This window comes from Drosophila elegans, unplaced genomic scaffold, assembly GCF_018152505.1.
Source record: "Drosophila elegans isolate 14027-0461.03 unplaced genomic scaffold, ASM1815250v1 contig_149, whole genome shotgun sequence".
In the NCBI taxonomy this organism is placed as follows: Eukaryota; Metazoa; Arthropoda; class Insecta; order Diptera; family Drosophilidae; genus Drosophila; species Drosophila elegans.
Window position 1 is genome coordinate 19542963 of NW_024545513.1, and position 17624 is coordinate 19560586.

Sequence of the window (17624 nt, forward strand, 5' to 3'; positions counted from 1 at the left end):
TGCATGTTTGTTTGGCAATGTTTGCTTGTGTAAGTGCGTATGCGTGTGCGAGTGTGTGTGTATGTGTATGTGTGGAGCACGTTTTTATTTGCGCTAACACATTTTCCCATCTTTCGCTGCACTGTAAACAGCAGGGAAAATTCAGCATTTGCCCTGTGCCAAGTGCCAAGTGCTGCCGCTTTTCACCAGCAGCCGCTTAAGGCGTCCAACACACACACAAAAATACACACACACACAACACACACACAACACACACACACACACACACACAGATACAGGACAGCCATTTTCTAATGCAAACCCACACAGCGCCATATGCAAATACTTTTCCCACTGCAATTGAAAAGCCGAAAAAGAAAAAGCGGACGAAAAACAAAAACAAACTCCGCTGGCGGTATTATTCAGGGAATCCGGGGGTCAAGGGCCAAAATCGTTGGTACATCAGTAGGAGATATATATAGTCCAGATAAGCTCTGCTCTCTTGGCAATCCCAAACGGGGGCACTGAGAAAAAACGATAAATCTAAAATTGAAAATACAATTTCGAACATTTACATTTTTTGTTCATGATATCACAGTAGTGTTCATTGCTGTTACTTGTATTTTCTCTCTGCAAATATGAAATAGTTCCTGCGACAAAAAAAAAAACAACTAAAACAATTATATGTACTTTTGGCCACAAAAGAGTAAATAATGGTCCAATTATGAAATCTGATAAACCAATTGACACTCAAGCCTCGACATTTCTAGTTTTAAAACAATTTTGCAAAAAAAAAAAAAAAAACGTAAAACGGATTATTGAATAAGTTTAGTAGCTTGATTGTTTAAATCACACCTTTAGCTGCGTTTCTAATTTTAACTATGTTAAAATTATTTGTTTTGCTAAAAGTCCTTATTCCTATTTTGCAATAAATATGTTCGCCAAATGATATTGACTACAATAACGAATTCAGTTCGTATTAAAATTGCAAGACAGTCAGTATTCAAAACCGGACATTTCTATATTCGCCCATTTTCCCAAAAAAAAAAAATGGTGAGAAGCTCCCTATGAAAAATGCGAAAATTGGAAAAAAAATAAAATGTTTTCGCAAAATAATGAGCATTTCTAAATTGGGTCATCAGATACACAAACACAGTTTGTGACTTAAATGTGCTAGGTATTTTTGGGAAATTATTAAATTAAAATAAGTTTTAATTATTCAAAGCCAAAAAAATTGCATTTAAATCCACTTTTTTTGTTATAATTACCAACGATTTATCTTTATGAAATAAAAATATTTAAAATTAGGTATACCAATAAATTGTTGGTTCCAGCAAGTGCACTCCATATTTTAAGATTAAAATATCTCTGCAAGATATGAGTACGAGTGATTACAAACTTACTTTTGCGCTGTTTATCTTCTGATGGCGTTCCGGCTGCATCTCTTCTGTTACACAAACTGTTTTGCCTTCATAACCAGCAAATATTTGGCTTTAAGCAAAGCGGGCCGGGCTCAAAGTGAATCAGCAGGAGCTGAAGCTGTAGCTGTAGCTGTAGCTGGAGCAGGAACTGGCTGCTGTTCAATCTTCATCAGGGCTGTCAGCAGTTGGGCAACTCACCTAGAACCGCGCCGTACCCTCATCTACAACCATCTACCATCTAGCATCTACCATTTAGCAACGACCATCGACCATCGACCATCTTACGATTTAGATCCTCCGTCGCGGACCCCGCCGAGATATACTTTCTATTTGCGAGAGGACATCAACTTGATTATCATACAACGTCCGTGCGGCCGGCGTTCGATTTTGGCGCCCAACCATGCCATTAAGCACTCAATCAGTCTTTATCAGGTTTTGACAACGATTAACGCTTCGGGCGCCGAATGCTTTTGATGGATGGCCGACTTGACTTGATGCCGGCCTATCTACGTCGCTGAGCGTCCCGTTCTTCCCAAAAATCCCCCAAGTTGGCAAGTTGTCAGGCGTCGTCCTGCGAAATTGATTTGCAACATGGACACGGACATCCATTTATACCCTCAACACACCCTCGCCACCCCCCTCGCAAGTAATTCAACGGTACCCGATACCTCAACTTGAACCTAGAGCACACTTGCTTTTGGGTCTTAAATTCGTTTTGCGGTCTTGCACTCGACCAATCGATTGGCCCGTCACGGCTCATTGACTTCAACTCCGACTGCGACTCCTTGACTCCCGAAATCCATACCTTTTGCAGTCAGATCCACGTTATCCTTTGTCATGTTGACGCCGTTAAATGTTTACTACAAAAAACGATGGCAAAGCCACGACCTGGCCCATCAATTTCAAACCGTAGCACATGAGAAGGCATATACTGGCAGCAAAAGAAAAATAAATTAGCTCAGGGCAAATCACCAAAAAAGGGTTTAACATTTACAACTGCTTTCCTATTTTACTGACAAACACTTTTAAATTTATTTTTATAAAGGCCTTTAATTAAACATATATTTTATGACTTTTCATATTTTTCCCAATTATTTTATTAGTACACTGATAAAAGCTGAAAAATTTTAATCAAATATCTGGCAATTGTACACAACATTTAATACTTAATTTGTAAATTATATGTAAAATTGTAAAATGCAATCCATAAAAAATGTTCTTATGATATCTGTAAATATTGTATTAAATTTGCTGTAAGTTGTGTTATAATATTTTTAATATTCCCTCGAGTGGATGTCTGTCTGTCCCACTCCGTCTTTCATTTTAATTTGTAATTATTTCTTCAGCTTTTTTGCTGCTGCCTTCGCCTTTTCCTCTCCTCTCGAGTTATTTCAAACGATTTTGTGGTCGTTGTTGACTTTTCTCGAATGCCTGTGATATGATTTTCAGATAAAAGGATTTCAAAAATTATACATGGACTTTTCTCATCATGTCCTCATCATATTCTGATCCAATCGGTTTTTCATCTCCTAAAAAATTCAAAATTGTTGCCTTTTTCTTGATCAAACTATCCATGCTTTTAATTTCGGGTTCTACTTACACCCATCAGTCCCTACAGAGTTCAGTATACAAAAACATGTCGGAGAAATAACACACAGGAAATTGCAACACAAAAAAAAAACAAAAAAAATTAGTTTTAAGCATAAAGTGAAATAGTTTCTTGTACGCATGTTGCTCAACTCTACGACATTTTTGTAAAAATTTTCTCTACTCGTCTGATTATACACGTCTTTTTATACCCACACTTAAAATACACAAAACAGTGACAGAAGCGACAACAAAAGGCCGAAATTAACAGCTGGCCCAGGGATATGAAGGTAATATTTATCCAACTTTTACTGACTATGTAAGATATCAAATAAATTTCAAAGTTAGCTGACTAAACGCGATGCCAGTTGACACTTTACGCTAGCTATATGGAACGATCATAAAAAGACTGGAAAACAATGAAGACAAAAGTGAGAAGGTAGAATATAATTCAAATTCCCTGTTAAATACCTTAACTGAATGGCAAACAAGTTAAGAGGAGGATCAACCGTATCTTGCAGTGCAGTGCAGTTCAGTTCTCAATCAATTAACGACTTGAAAAATGGTGAGTAGTAACCAAACAATTTTTTATTAAAACACTTTATTTTTATATATTTTGTATTCCAGAAGGCAAGGATGATTGGCCATCTCTTCATAGAATTCCTTGGTATTTGCATACATACTGGAGTCAACCACTGAGCTGCACCACCGAAACTAAAACCATCCCTCAACTCTATTGGATCTTGTCCCTGCTCTTCGTGTCCGGCTCTTTTATTTGTAAACACGAAGACACTAACAAAAATACACTTGGCAATAAGTAAACTTTCGTCTATGGTCTTTATATAAAATCTAGGATATCCAAGGAATACAAGTAAATTATAAGCAAAAAGCAGCAACAAACGCTGCCGCGATCGCCAACACTTACAGCGCCGCGAGTTGGCAATAATTATCGCTTTTAGTCCCATCCCCGCTTGTCAATGTAATTCGAAAAATGTCGTCAGTGTCGCCCAGTGCCGGCGTAGTAGCTCATCATCAGTGCTCTTTGGGATCCCGGTATCCTGGATCCCCGATTCCCCGATTCTCCGATTCCAATTCCGATCGCAATACCAAGTACGCAGATTGGACCAGTGATTTCTCCCATTCGATGATTTCGTGCCAGTTGCCTCGTTGTTTTTAAAATGTAATCACATTAAAATATTTATGGGTTATATCTCTCGCTCTGGCCAACGGACCTTCAACCGGAGGACAGGACTGGTCGCCATACATAGCAATTGGATCTCACGTTCGGACCACAAAAAAAGCGGGGAAAAAAAGAACAGAAACGCGTTGCCAATTTGGCGTCATCGTTCAACTTCAGCTTCAGCTTCAACTTCAAGTTGAATCTAAAGTTGCAGTTAAAGCCGCGATTCCAGCTGAATCGGCTGCTGAAGTTGTCATTGTCATTGTCATCGTCACCTGTGTCTGCATTTCGGATTTTCATTTTATTTTTATGTCTGGGAGCTGCTGAAAGTATCTGGATATCTAAATATCTGGAGGACGAGCATCTGTGCGAAGATCGATTGTGATTTGGGGATTTTATTCAGTAATTTATTCATTTGGGTTGAGTCGTTTTCTGATTATATGTTACTTAGTGTATTTAAATCTTTACATGACTTCTGGCATATGTATTTTGAAATACCTTGATTAATCTTTAAGGTAAGTAAATTAAGAGAAGTTAAATGGAATTAAAGTGTCATAGGGCTTATTTCAGTTATTCCTATTTATGGATTGTAAAATAAATTTTGTCTTGCTAAACAGTATTTCTCAATTATAGAATATTTTGTCTGTTAACTATAAGCAATTTTATGTAAATATTTCATTAAAAAGAACTTATTGTCTTCTGGAAAAAAATAATTTTATGGTTTTCTTGCACAAGCTTGTATTTAATATTTTCAAACGTATACTATTCTTAAAGAACTTGAACTTTTGACCTTTTATGAGACCAAATACGACCTCCCCATCCTGAAGTTCATGATTAAAAATATACAGTAGCTTCGATTTGTGTGTTCGTCGAGGCGTGATCACAGTCACTGCCACTGTCACGGGCATGAGAACTGTGAACGGGAATCTTAGGATCGACGTGGTCCACCCCTAAAAAATGGCCACTTCGATGACTGTCTTGTCATTTTTTCCCTGTTTTTTTTTATTTATTTATTATTATTATTTTTGTTTTTGAATGGAGGAGTCTTGAATGTTGCTGTTGTCGTTTATCAATTATGACACATCTTTGCGCATGCGTGGCCAGCGGCGTCGTCAACGCAGCTATTTATAAACTTGGTAAAACTCCGGCCCCCCAAATGCCCCCTATATCATCATTTCAGAGCCCGACTCTTCCTCATGTGAATGTCTGTCTGTCTGTCCCATTCCGTGTTTCATTTTAATTTGTAATTATTTCTTCAGCTTTTTTGCGGCTGCCTTCCTCTTTTCCTCCCCTCTCATATTATTTCAAACGATTCCGTGGTCGTTGTTGACTTTTCTCGAATGCCTTTGCATGTCGGGTTTTTTCGAACTTCATTTGCGCTTCGGTTCGGTGACAAATAAATTAAGTGGCAGCCTCAACCAGAGAGCGGGAAAACAAGAGGCGAAACCCAAGAAAATAAAGACTGCCCCGGGGCTCTGCCCAGTATTACAACAATATCATCCAGTCAGCAGCAACAGGTTGCTATCCTTGGAAGTTGGGTAGACTCGACTAGGAGATACCATAGGGTTTGAAGAAGTTTCAGAATCGCATTTTAAGCCTGTTCCCTTTCTTGTTTTATAGTTATGTGAAAGCAAATTAAGTGTATTTATTGATATGGGTTTCATATAAAAGGACTTCGAAAATTCTACATGGACTAATCATGTCCTCATCATATTCTGATCCAATCGGCTTTTCATTTTCTGAAAATTTCAAATTTGTTCCCTTTTTCTTGATCAAACTATCCATGCTTTTAATTTCGAGTTCTACTTACACCCATCAGTCCCTAGAGAGTTCAGTATACACAACCATGTCGGGGAAATAACACACAGGAAATTGCCTTCTGAACAATACAAAAAAAAACAAATTTAGTTTTAAGCATAAAGTGTTAAATAACTTTTTTGAAAAACACTTTCTTAATAAACAAAACCCAACAAACAAATGCTTGCTAAAGGACATAGAACGAGATTGGACAAAACACGTGGTTAACAATGGAGTAAGTAAATAATATTAACGCAACTTTTTCTTGCTATGTTAAATATATGAATTAAATTTCAAAGCTTGCTGACTGAATGATATTGATATTTTCTTCTGGCTCGAGATCGTAGACTTCAAATTCCCTGTTAAACACTTAAACCGAATGGCAAACAAGTTGAGTGGAGGATCAACCGTATCTTGCAGTGCAGTTCAGTTCTCAATCAATTATCGACTGGACAAATGGTGAGTAGTAACCAAACAATTATTTATTAAAATACTTTACATTTATATATATTGTATTCCAGATGGCAAGCACTTGAAAGTTCAAAAAACAGATGTCCGACAGGGAGAATACTGGAGTCAACTACTGAGCTGCACCACTAAAACTTAAGCCATCCCACCCTCCACAATTCTGTTGGATCTTGTCCCTGCTCTTCGTGTCCGGCACAATTATTTGTAAACACAGAGACACTTACAAAAATACACTTGGCAAAAAAGAAAACTTGTCTATGGTCTTCATTTAAAATCCGGAATATACCGGGAATACACTTAAAATAAGTCTTTCGACTTAAAAATCATTATTTAAATACAAAATGGGAAGTAAATTTCTAGCGCAACACAATCTAGTTGTGCATACCCAGCTTATTTCCAGATACACACTATAATAATCACAACAACTAGCTGCAATTGGGCGATTGGTGATTGGAGGAAGGTAATTACTCACAATGGGTACACAAAAGGTGAAATTAATAATGGGATGTTTTTTTAAATGCCTTCTTGATATACACTTTTTAGAACAGGTTTTTACATTTTTGAATGAAAACTTAGATGAAATAGTCTCATTTGTCTAATTCATTAAAGCATATTTCTTCCACCAACCGAAAGGGTTTTAATTGGCTTTATTTTATTGCCAGTTGGCTTTGATTTTCCCCATTTTGCCACGTTTTTCCTTGACTTGATAGCATTTTGAGGTTGCGAAGCGATTTTGCGTGTTTAGTTAACATTAAAACGCAGCCAAATTAATTAAATAAAACGCTCGGAGCCACGCACAAACACACAATTGAACGCACACACACACATACACACACAAACTGTGGGGCAACAAAAATTCAATAAATTTCAATTAGGAAACAAAGGACATTTAATTGTTCTGGGACCCGGGCAAAGAATGCAATTTGCAATGCACAGAGACGCACAAAAAACATTCAATTATGATAAGTAAATAATAGAAATGTAACGCCAAAGCGTGCCAGGCCGTATTTTAATTATGCCAATAAAACTAGCTGGCTTTAATCCCTTCTTTTGTTTTTGTTTTTTGTTTTTTGTTTATTTTTTTTTTTTTGTTTTTGGTTTGGTTGGCTTGAAGGCTTATGCGGTACAAGCCCAAAAAAGTTTTTCGTGCCTTGTCATGGCTTGTGTTTTTAACGACTCGCCTTGAGTCAAATGGAACAAGAGCAATAAAAATATTCCTTCAGCCAGCGAAGAAATTACATCATGGCGATGGAGGAGAAAGTCTCATAAGTCATTAACATTCTAAAAGGTTTTTCTAGTCTATACGGGGCCGACATCATCATAAGCCCCATCAAAATATCATCCCCGTGGCAGAGTCATTATCATTCTGTTGCCTCGTTCCGCAAGGTGCGTCCTTCACACAGATTAACATACCCAAACGTACACACACAGATACTCACAGAAACAGCTACAGAAATATAGAAATGTTTATAGATATAGAAATAGATATAGTTACAGATACAGATACAGATACAGGACAGGCCAAGTCCCGCTGATGTCATTTCATTAGTTTCATAAATATTTATTCGATTTGTTATTGCTGTTGTTGTCGCCTTTATCCATAATTTATCAATGTAAGCTGCAACATTCTCAGCGTCGTCTTGCCGGCGTCCTTGCCACTCCATTCCCTCTCCCTCTCCCTTCCACCCCCACTCCACACACGCCCACACACACAGGAAAAGGACCTCCCCCCCTCGACATTTTCGTTGACAATTTTCTAATCCAATTGATTTGTGCTGCGGGCCAAGACCCCTCCCTTAACTTCTCCGCCTCTTTTTCTGCTCATCCATAACTTGGACAGCCGCAACGCGCGCTGTTTATCTTCCTGAATATATATCTGGATGGATATACACTGATAACTCTCGAGAACGTTGATATATAATGCCCTTGTACCATGATTTTTAATAAAATTCATCACATGCCGTTATTTCCTTACAAGCTTTAATTATTTCTATAAATTTACTCAATGAACACAATAAAAAAAATAGATGAAAATGTATCAAGATTTAATATGAATAACAAAATGTATCCTATGCTAGCAAAAGACTAAGGGGAAATTAATTAAGAATTACAAACAGCTGCCGCAAAAAAATGATTTATAAAATGCAAAAATATTTAATAAATTTTTAGTACGGGTTTTAACATTAAAACAAAAATATCTTAACATTGATAATATTATTCCTATGTTACAAAAAAAGCTTTTTTACTTCCTAGACGAATTTAGCTCAATTAAAACTGTCGTCAAAATTATGTTCCCTTTGAAATAAGATTATTTTCAGCTGTTTTATAAACATTTTGCCTATATATACTCAAACTATTAAATAAAAATTGAAATCAAATTTAAAATCAAAACCACAAAATTCCCATCTCATAAAATATTATTTCTATAAAATAACCAAATCTTCCCCGCAGTGCACAAATATCTATTTGAGTGTGGAGCGGGGGCTGCTTTGGGTATTTTATTTATGTTATGTATTTTTGTAAATTTGTTATGCATTTTTTTTTTTGTTGCTTGTCGCATTAGGAATGCAAAATTGCCGCACACGAGCGCATTGCACTGGCGTTCACATAAATACAAATACAAGTATTTTATTTGTGCCATCCATGTTGCATATTTATTGGCGTGATTGTAGTTCGCATAACCGGAGGCCATCAGCCATCCATCTGGATGGGGAAGGGAATCCAGTGCCCAGAAATGTCCCTGTCTTGTCGAGAGCAAGAACCACCTCCGCCCAAGTCTACAAACACCGGCTGATTGCCATGACAGAACAGCATTTATTAGCTGTGACATTATGACAGGCCAAGCACAAAAGACGGAATAATATTATCCCCCCACCAACTCTCGGTAATTATCCAAACAATAAATAAATGCGTAGTTGGTGATAGTTATCATTGACTTGTATGCACATATCCGTTAAGCCATTAAAACCACATTTAATAATGTTCCAAGCAAATTTAGCTGCAGAGAAAAACCAAAAAGCAAGCAAACCATCGATAATAAATAAAAGTGAACAAAATGTAACTATTGAATTCTTTGTATATACCAGAAATTAAGAGTTTTTAAATTATATTTGCAATGTTTCAATTTTGCCAGCCTACCAAACTTATAAACCATTTTGTGGTTGAAGTTTGATTGAAATCATGGCATGTTATTGCATTATAAAAACATGTTGTGTCCACTGTGCCAACTTTATTTAAGTTTCAACAATTGCCAGTAATTATATTCATATTCATTCTAGCATTTGATTTGAATTACAGCTGGTAGCCAGTTGTTTTCACATCCCAAATTACTATTTACGTTTCAATTGAATGATTGATGGACAGATGGGGAGTTGGCCAACATAATTCAGTTTTAATCTACCAATTAAGCACTTCGATTTCGACCATTGTGGGGAGGGCAATACGTCGAAACGCTTGACCAGACCCAGGCATATATAATCCAAACAAATATTGCGGTCGATTCTTGGGTTAATTTGTTGAATTAGGTCTGCCTTTGGCGCGTGTATAATTTCAAAGGGAGAGAATGGGTGGGTTAAAGTCGGTCGAATTATCAAGATTGCTCAATTAGTCAATCAATATGGCAGCAAATTGAATATGTGACATTCGGCCATTCACTCGCCTGTCGACACTAATGACGACTTTGTCGACTTTGATTGCCCAAAATGCCCATAATGTTGCGATTTAGGTGCGCGCCCATCTGCGCACCTTGTAATTGTCGAATATCCGAATAATATTCGATATCTAGCAGAATACTGAATGGGTTAAGTGCACCATAAAAGACTGATAAAGCAATGAGACAAAATTCAAAATGCCACAAAAAATTATAACTTTGATCTTTCAATTTCTATCCAGGTATCAAACTGTTTATTAATCGTATCAATAGTTTGGTTACCATATAGATAAATTTATATATACAATATATATATGTATAATATATATAATTGATTCCAAATCTGTGTACACATCTTAGAGAAATTCCTATAGATTTGGAATCAACTATAATGTTATATTATAAATACAAAAATCTCATGATTAATTGTGAAAGAGTATGTTATAACTATATTTTACTGCATTTACAACACCCCAGTGATTTCTGTGGCACCATCCTAAAAAAAATCATTAATCTTATACCATTTTCAATGCGGCTTCTTTGTTCAGGGTAATATGTACAAGTGTTATATTAATTCACAAAACCTTTGATTTTTCAATAAAATTTTGCAAAAACCAATGATAAACTAATCAAATGAAAAAAGTGGCGTTAAGAGAGAGAGAGAGAGAGAGAGACAATTGTGATTCTGATTGAAAAAACGAAAACCCATTTGATTGCCGGGAAACATGCTCAGCGAAGCAAAGCTAATTGTTTTGTCTGGCTTAACTTCTTATTCCCGGATGCCGTGCTCCTGCTGCCGCAAAATCTCCAGATAAATGCTCCATGGACTAATCTTCAATCCAGTCGATTGTTGGCCAGCTCCCGATGCCGAATGGCCCGTCCATTACCCCTTTTACCCGTTTTGGACCAGCTAGTCGCCAGTGCACTGGTGAGGCAGTAATCAGTAACCCGTAATCATTTCGAACGGTCAGTCCATCGTTGTTGGCACTAAAACGGGCGTTTAGTTGGCTAGTGCCAGGGGTGGGGCATTGCCGACCCCCTCTTCGAGGTCTGCATCTTCAGGCCAAAACAAACTGCGCCATCCAACCGACGGTTGCAGTCGCCAGTCGAAGCAAGTTCATTATTTGCGCTACGTGACCTGCAGGCAGCATTTGCCGAAACCTCCGCCCACTCCAGCCAACACCTCTCGGGGAATCCCCTCTCCTACAACAACCCCCACCTCCCCCCTTAGAACACCCATCGCAAGGCGTTGCAACTTCATAATTGGGATGTTGTGTGTGCCATAACGGAGAGTGAGCCAAGTGCAGGTGGGGAATGTAAAAAAAGCGTGAAACATCAATATTTAATATTGCATATTAATATGATTATTTCGTTTTAAAAACAAATATATATATAATATACCGAACATTTTTCATATAACATACATTTCTGTTTATGTGTGTCTAAAACCACATGCAAAAAAAAAGCATTTTAAGATGCTTTTTTTATAGATCTTAATGAGCTATTGTTTTTTTTTTAAATTAGGCGATTTGTTGATTTCGATTTGCAATATTTTTTCTAATACTTTAAGGCTTAATGAATCGAGAGAAAAATAGCTTACAAAATGTTAACACGTTCGCAGCTCTAACGTGAAGAATATAGCTCTTCTTAGAGCACGCCCCCATTTCACCTGGCCACGCCCCTTTCCCAATGGACTACGGACAAAAAAAAAAAAAGAAACGAAAATGCGGTAAAAAGTAAAAACCGCAAAGTTTTAAGCGAGCGCATAAATCATCAGCTTTCTTTTGTTTTCACTTCCAGCGATGGACAAACAGCAGCGTCTGGTCATAAAATTGAGAAGACACCTGCTGCCACACCCCCACAGCGCCCCCTTTCCACAGGCCCCGCCCTCAGCCATAAAACTACCCCTCAAATTGAACTGATCTGAACTGATTCCAAGCTGCTTGTCATCATTTCAGACACACAATTTATATTTATATTATAGAAATATTCCAGAAATAGTATGGGACTTGGCCAATACTTTTTATAATATTTTGGGTAATTAAGAAGGCTTCTTAATCATTTTCCATTTAACAAAGCCAAGAGTGATTTTATTCAACCAACTGAACCTGCACTTTTCCGACCGAGATTGAACAGTCACCGCGAGATTTGCTTTCGACTGTTGCCAGTCACTCCGCTGTCGTGTTAGTCTCATTTGAGTTACCCCTGGGCTGCAGCCCCCCAACCCTCCAACCCCCCAAACCACCTGTTTCCCTTGGTTTTTGGCCAGAAACACCGAGAAGCCAAAAACCAAACACGTAGCCCCAGTGAGGGCACGAAAAGTAAAAGTTAATACGATATTCATGAGCTGCTAAGCACAGATGTGACTCGCATTGTGATACCACAAGCACTGCCGAAAAAATGTGGCTTAAATTTAAAACATTTTAAAGAAGATATAGTGTTATATGTTTTTTTTTAAAGGCTGACTAAACCTTTTTAAACTTAACTTAAAACCAGTTAGTTGTAGTTTTTGTGTCCTCAAAAAAATATAAATAGCAAAAAACAGAAGACCTATTAAAAATATTTGTAATTGCTTTTAACTTTTTAATTGATTAACACATTTTCAAATTGTATTATACCCAAGCCCTTACATTTACATTTAGTACCTACTTATTTCTGTTTTAACAATGAATTGTGCAAAAATTATTAGTTGGCTAATTGTACATCCTTACAAATCTAATAAATGATGTGTTAAAGACAATACCAATTATAATAATTAACTTAAGACATCTCCTAAATAAATTGTTATTTGGTTCTGTTTGTATAAATTTATATATAAAGAAAATCCCCTTAAACTTTTACTTTATTATGTTACTTATTAAGCAATTTTTGGCATAGCTTAGAATAAACAACAGAGTATAAAAATAAAGTGAAGGCTAATTAAAAAGATTTTGTCAAGATGCATTCAATTTATATGTGAGGTACAATAATGTGCTTGGGGAGATAACCTTAAGGCTTAAATACGCTTTTCATTGGAGTCTTTATATAACTATTCCTTTTTTCCCGCAGTGTAGCAGCACGGTTAAATAGAGATACGATACCGTTACAACTGAGCACCATTCCCCATTCCCCATCCACACTCACACTCATACCCACAGCCACCCCCTTCGAGTGCCTCTACATCCCAGGCTGAAGTTTAATTAATTATTTAATTTTAAGCACTTGAGCGCACCGAGCGACGATGGTGAGACGATGGCTTGGGATTAACTCAATAATATATGAGCCATGTGTGCGAGGGGCAATGTCCTGCTGCTGTCCAATCGTTCTGTTGTCCTGTCGTCCCGTCGTCCTGTTATCCTGCTGCTGGGTGTCCTTGTTGGCCTGACCGCTTGGCCGCTTCAGTTAATGCAGACTAATGAGACATTGTGGAACGAATTAATTTCACGCATGATTAACACATCAAATGCCACAGTAGTGGGCCAAGGAAGGACATCCCCCAGCCCCCCAGTCCCACCCCCCCCTGCCTAAGGACATTAGTGGCGAAATTTTGGGGCACAAACTTTAGCACTTCTTGACGCTGTCAGTTTGCCACATTAACCCAGTTACCAGTTAGCAGTTCCCCGAGAACAGATAACACGGCACTGTCATCCTTAACATCAACATTGCACTGCAGCTCTGACTTTTCCACTTCCCACAGTTCCGAGTGCAAAAAAACAAAAAAAAAAAAAAGTAGAACAAAAAAAATAGAGAAAACGCTACAAAAACATTATTCGCACGCCGCTGAAAAACATGGAAAATCATGAAAACATGCATATACCCACATGTTCGCGTAGAGGAATGTGCTTTAACTATAAAGTTGTTGCTGCAACTCATAAAATGCGGGTAGGTGTGGCATGTCTGTTATGCCAGGAATTTGGGTTTTTGCTATACAAAAAAGTACTTAAGTACCTTAAGTACTTATGTTTGTTCTAGATAAGCACTTCATTTTATTATATATTTTAAAAGGAAATCATTTACATTTATTATGGGTTTTTAAGCCTTTAAGACATCAAAGGAAAAAGTTCTACAGATTATTTAAAAAAAAAAAAAACAATTCGATACTTACATATACATTAGCATGCATACATATGTATATTTAAGACTTTAATTAATTAAAGCTCTAAATGAAAGCTCTAAAATTGTTAGCCTCAGTTAAATATTGTTAAAATTTATATATATTTTATGTTTGTTCAATTGTGACTTGCGCTAAAAAAAATTGTAACAAAAATAAAACACATAATATATGTTTTAATTTAAGAATTAATTCTTCATGTCAAATTCCTTAAGCTTTAGCATCTAATTTAGTTAACAGGGCAGGATTACCTTATGCTCCACTTCTAAGTCCAATTTGGTACACATTTTGTATTATATTTACAGCTTTATTTTATATTATAAGATCATTTACTACTCCCCATCTATTTTTTTTTTTAGAATTTAAACATAGGTGTAACAATTTTTCAGCACAATCATGTGGGAAAACTCCGTGCTACACCAAGTTGAAACAGTCTTGAAGTGCATTCAAAGGTTGTTGTAACACGAATGCCCATTTTCACGGTTGCAGAAAGAGTTGTGGGAATTTTGTCGGCTTGACTGCCAAAGGTCCTTGCCACATGATGAGAGATAAATGCCAAATGCTGCGGCGCGCCCCTGCGTACAAATCTGGCAGCTGTGGGTCGCATTTAATTACGTTAGTAGCGTTCACTACCTGTTTTGGCTTTAAATTAGCATATGTTGAGTGTAGCACAATCATATATAACTGTGCAGGGGCTTAAAGCCTTAAAGCTGCGTGGCCTAATAAGAAATCAAATGGCCAATGGCAGATATTCAATAAATTCGGCTTCAGTAGTCACGTGCGCTGCGAAGTGCGAACACGTACACAGGCCGGTGCAACTGATGCCAGGATCTTTGGATCTCTGAGACGCGGGCCAAAACGGATACTGGAATGGCCAAGAGGGCAAAGAGGGCCAAGAGGGCTAAGAGGGCCTTGGGCCAGGTGCAAAGGTCGTGAAAAGTGGGTGGAACATCAATTGCTGTCTCTGCCAACTGACTATTTGGCTAACTGGCTACTGGCCATCCAGATACAGCTATTTGGCCAATAGACAATTCCCTTCGACCTCGCTTTTGGCAGCACTTGCTGCCTCGCCGACCACCGGGAAGTTGGAGACGATTGAAATTTCTGGTGGCAAGTGGATAAGTGGACATTAATCAAAATAAATATGAGAAACGTGCTGAAATACGAGAACTCACACGTGAGTGTGAAGTCCAATCCTCGGAATTCTGTTCAAGCTGCTGGGAATGGCACCTAATGAGGTCCCCTTGCCATGGCCAAGTAAATTCAAAAACTATCTTAGTAACCATGGTAGCTTCCTTTATATTATAAAATACATAACCATTGCCGGAATAATCTTTTAAAACTTCAAAAGGGTTCACACTCGAAATACATTAAGTGTTTTCAGCCCTGTTAGAAAAATATAATCGAAAACTAAAATCAAAAATTAAAAACAGCAGTTATGTACAAAAAAATTCAAAAATTGGCGAGTTTTCTTTTTCTTTTTCTAAATTTGTTATAAGGCTTTATTTAAAAGCGGCATAAAACTATAATGAAACATTTAAAATAAATAGATTTTTCAGTCTTTTATAATCTAATTGCAAAAAAAAACCAATGAAAACTGAGTCTCAAGACATATTATTTATATTGAATTAAAAAAAAACAAATTCCGAAATAATAATAACATAAAAGCATACTTTACTTCTAAAAAAATCTGAGCCAAAGGGAAAAACTAAACGTTTTATTTGTTACTGTCAATAAAGTCCTTACAATCTTTAAATATTAAAACCATGAATTTCAAAAGTATACATAACCTGCAATTAGTGACTTGATATCGCAGCCCTAATGGTCCATTTATGGGCATTTCGCTTTCGATTATACACGCAACATGGCACACATGTCGCATTAAAATTCAAAACACATTTCTATAAACTGAAGGGAAGGATGACTGTAAACACCCACAAAATACATCAAAGTTCAGGCTGTAACTTTTGCTCAACTTGTAAGCAAATTATGCATGAGAAATTCAATTTGCATTTATTTTGCAATAATTTTATATCAACATCACCAACAATCATAAGCAACAACAAATACTTTTCGCATGTAAAATGATCTTAGATGCTCTTTAGAAGGAAAGAGATAATGTATTTTTGCAGCGACTTAGATCCTGATTCCGATAAAGTAGAACTATTAAGCTCAATATAATAAACTAGTCGATGTACAAAAGAATCAATAAAATATGGTTAGCAATAACAATTTTGATTATTTATTTATTAAATAATCATTCCTTAATAAAAATCTACAAAATTAAAATTTTGTTAAAAATTTGCTCAAAAATACTCTTAATTCACTTAAAAAAAATTAAAAAATATATCTAATCAGTTCAGTATATAAGACCCAAAGGGCTAATATCTTACGCATTTGTACCACTTTTAACAAGTATTAAACTAAGCTCCCAAAATAAATATAGGGCAACAGACAACGGCCTCCCAAAAGAGCTGATTTCGAGGAATTCAAGGAGAAAAAAAAAACGAGCAGAGAAAAAAAGAAAACTTTTTCAATATTTTACGAATCAGGTGTTTCCTGTCGAAGTTTCCGCTTAAGGACACGCACACGACGCACACAATGGCCCGAAAATGCCACAGGGCGGGGAAAGGGGAAAAGTGGGGGGGGGAAAGCAGACGGCACGTAAAAATAAAATTTAATGAAATGTAACTGGATATGCCAGGACCTGGCCTCCAGCTGGCCAGCCTCCAGCAGCAGGCTGTTCAGGATGCTCCCGCACTCACGGGACGGCAAAAAAGCGCAGACAGACACGCCGGCAGACAGGTAGAATGTCAAAAAGCCTATTTAGCATATATTTACTGGCAAAAAGGGAAGCCAACATCCGACATCTGAAAACCAAAAACCGAAAAACGAAAACACCGCACAAAACTTTTGTCGGCCAAGAAATCCTTTTCACGATTTCCCCTGGCCAGGAGCTGCTGTCATTCGAAATATTATAAATCATGTGCTACATTAGCCAAGCATTGGCTCTTGTGGCTTTTGCAAATTGCCAGAAAATTTATAGAGCAAACACAAACAACAGTCCCAGGATAAGAAGTCGCAGGATTCGCAAGATTCGCAAGATTCGCTGGATTCGCAGGACGTTCAATTGGAGCGCCAACACCCAACGGAAATGAAGTTCATTGACGCAGCAAACTCTGGCCAAGAAAGTGAGGTAAAGTACGGCGAACTGAAGTCATTGTTATGTGCTGAAAAACTTACGGAGAGGTATACAAATAAACCAATTATGTTGGTACTGACAAAGTTACAAATTGCTATCGGAAGCTTTTTATTTCAAATTGTCATAAATTTGCTTATTCTATTTTTTTTTTTTTTTTTTGAAGTCTCAACAATATATAAATGATATTAAAGGGGTTTTCTCAAACAAATAATGCCTTCAAATGCTTGTACAAATAATTTAATCAAGTTACA

At 37.0% G+C, this 17624-nt stretch overlaps 2 long non-coding RNA genes across 3 annotated transcripts; both read left to right on the forward strand.

The window, feature by feature from the left end:
- The first annotated feature begins 3025 nt into the window (after positions 1–3025).
- On the forward strand, positions 3026–3798 carry LOC108138476. 2 transcript variants are annotated; one of them, XR_001774117.2, is made up of 3 exons: positions 3026–3277; positions 3332–3552; positions 3615–3798. It is a non-coding gene; the product is annotated as an uncharacterized LOC108138476 (long non-coding RNA). The 2 variants fall into 2 exon arrangements; XR_001774118.2 differs by having other exon boundaries at positions 3336–3552.
- Positions 3799–5994: 2196 nt separating this feature from the next.
- LOC108138477 lies at positions 5995–6682 on the forward strand. The gene is made up of 3 exons (XR_001774120.2): positions 5995–6199; positions 6264–6423; positions 6486–6682. It is a non-coding gene; the product is annotated as an uncharacterized LOC108138477 (long non-coding RNA).
- The last annotated feature ends 10942 nt before the right edge of the window (positions 6683–17624 follow it).